The sequence below is a fragment of the Elephantulus edwardii genome, unplaced genomic scaffold, assembly GCF_000299155.1.
Source record: "Elephantulus edwardii isolate Elephantulus edwardi_28Jun2011 unplaced genomic scaffold, EleEdw1.0 scaffold00336, whole genome shotgun sequence".
NCBI classification, from domain to species: Eukaryota; Metazoa; Chordata; class Mammalia; order Macroscelidea; family Macroscelididae; genus Elephantulus; species Elephantulus edwardii.
This window is the reverse complement of record NW_006400086.1, coordinates 2,385,337-2,388,011: the sequence shown is the minus strand read 5'-3', so window position 1 is coordinate 2,388,011 and position 2,675 is coordinate 2,385,337. Positions and strand designations below refer to the sequence as shown.

Here is a 2,675-nt window from a genome sequence, read left to right as displayed (position 1 = left end):
AAAAAAAATTAAAAACTTGGAAAAAAAAGTACTGCATAACGTGGGAGAGACTGGAGAGCGTTAAAACAAACAAAAAACAAAACAAAAAAAACCTGAACATAGGAACTCTGTATGGTCTAGCTATTCGACTATTTCAGGTCCTCTGAATGTGAGTGAACTAAGTCTCATAAGGACAAATATTACATAATAATACTATTATTGAAACAATCAGTGGATAATTAGTAAAACATGTATGGAGATTGATAGGTGAGGGAGGGAGTAAGGATGGGTAGGAATGAAATCACAAAGTTGCACAATTTGATGTGTGGGGAGAGTAAAGGGAATGGGTAAGAGCTGGTGGCGATCTGAAAAGACAGAGTGGTGGGCAAAGTCCAATGATGATTACTTTTATAAACTTTATAAAACATCATGAATGGAAATGACTGTATGAAACAACGTGAACAAAGAATAATGGGAAACACAATGTATGCAAACTTTTTAAGTAAACCAATACAAAATAAAAATTTAAAAATACAAACAAAGTAATGCATACCTTTGGAATCCAGCTGCTGGTGGGGGAGAGATGGACAATCTCCTCCTATGTGATTAACTGCATTTTTTAAAAGTATGGACTGGTTCTGACTAGACAAGATACAGTGATAACAACAGAGAAACATCAACTAAGAGAATTTGTGAAAACTACAACCAACATATGAAACTACTAAGCAAGAGGCAACAATGGCAGACAACAACCTGGAATTAATACATAGGACAGCACACTGAAGAAACCTATCCAGAGACAGAAATACAGAATGTAAAATAAACTTTTAAGACTGAAAACAAGGAAAGGTATCAGTCTCTAAATGGGGACAACTACAAATATAAAAAAGCAAATAAATAGTTTTAGGAAGTCTTTCAAATGGAGAGGAAGACAAGGCAATTTTAAGGTAAAGTGAACTGTTTCAGAATTGAGAATGAAATTTTAACTTACACTTAAACCTAAAAAAAAGCCATTTCCTAAAAATAGAAAAGAGGAAATCATAAAGTCTTAGTAAAAATGAAGCCAACAGCAATAAAGGAAATTATAAGAAAGCCATAAATAAAATGAATTCAGCCAAGAAAAGTAGATGGAACAAAGAAATCTCCAACATCACCAAAAAAAAAGGTAGCAATATGACAGCACTAAAATCATAGCTACAGTGAATTCAGGTGCCCATGGTGTCCATGGAACTATGCTTGTCCAAAGGTAATTCTGTTTTCATGATTCATATCTACCAGTGGCTCAGTGAAAGATGGGCAATCCCTCCTCTGTCCTTTACACCTCTTAAAACCCACTGGAAGGGCAACTATGAGTCAGTTCTGACTGGAGAGCAATGAATTTTCATAGATAATCACAGAGAACTCTGGTGATGTAATTAATGAGTTGCACTACTAACCTAAAGACTGAGTGACTTGAAAAACTCAAATGCACCAGTGATTTTTTAGAAAAAAAGATGCTCAGACTTGCTGACACAGTAGAGCCCATTGTGACACACTGCGTGTCATTCCACCTGTTTCAACAGCTTCTGGATCTGGTAAATAATGTAATACTAAAAACTGCCACAATTAGTGTGTAAACGTTCTTATGCGTGTATTTCAAAACATTAAAATAATCCTACTGCAGAAGACGAGGTTGCGCATGCGCTGTGCTAGGAAAGATGCGGAACTTGGGCACGCTGGAGTCGGGAGCATGGAGAACACGCAGGGTCGTCGAGGGCACGCTGGGGTGTCGCAGGGCACGCTGGGGCGTCGGAGGGCACGCAGGTGCGTCAGGGGCACGCTGGTACGTCGGGGGGCACGCTGGGGCGTCGAGGGCACGCTAGAGTATCGAACGATAGAGACGACCTCCATGATGGACGTGTTTCTGGTGATTCGGCGCAACGAGTCCAAAATCTTCACCTACGCCAAGGAGTCGAGCACCGTTTTCGAGCTGAAATGCATCATTGAGGGCTTCCTTCAGCGTCCGCCTGACGAGCAGCTCCTCTACAAGGACGACCAGCTCCTGGAAGACGAAAAGACGCTCTCCGAGTGCGGCTTCACCAGCGAGACGGCGAGTGCCCAGGATCCGGCCACGGTGGGACTGGTCTTGTGGCCCGATGACACTTTTGAGCATGTCGTCTTCGATCCCAGGTCCCAGGATCTGCAGGACGTGATGGGGCCGCAGGATTCCTGAAGCAGCGACAAAGAACAGGCTGGACTGGGGGGGTGGTGCCCCCGATCTCACTCAGCCCTTCTCATAAATAGATTTGGATGTCAAAAAAATCCCCAAATCCAATATTTAAAAAAAAGTTTGTTCAGAAATCAGTGTGTTTGTGTATGCGTGAATACAAGGTTACAGCTGTTTTAGCTACATGAGAAACAGCTAGGAAGTTAAAAAAAAAATCTCTAAAATACTGTTTAGCATTAAGATTTCTCACTTTAAATCTTAAGATATTAATTAGACTACAAAGATTTTTTTTAGAAATATGTAATATTTTCTTGGTTTCTTCAGTACATGATTGAGATTATTTAGAGTGAGGGGAGGAAGTTCAGGGTTGCTCCATTAATTCATGTTTTGAAAATGTTCAAAATCTACCTAATTAGGTGAATAAAATATTAAGTATGTTGTTGCTGGAGAAGAGTATTGAGGGTACCATGGACTGCTAGGTAAACAAACA

The 2,675-nt window shown here is 40.3% G+C and overlaps 1 pseudogene; it reads left to right on the top strand.

Annotated features, from left to right (window-relative positions):
* Positions 1 to 1,870: 1,870 nt before the first annotated feature.
* Positions 1,871 to 2,365, top strand: LOC102862128 (annotated as a pseudogene).
* The last annotated feature ends 310 nt before the right edge of the window (positions 2,366 to 2,675 follow it).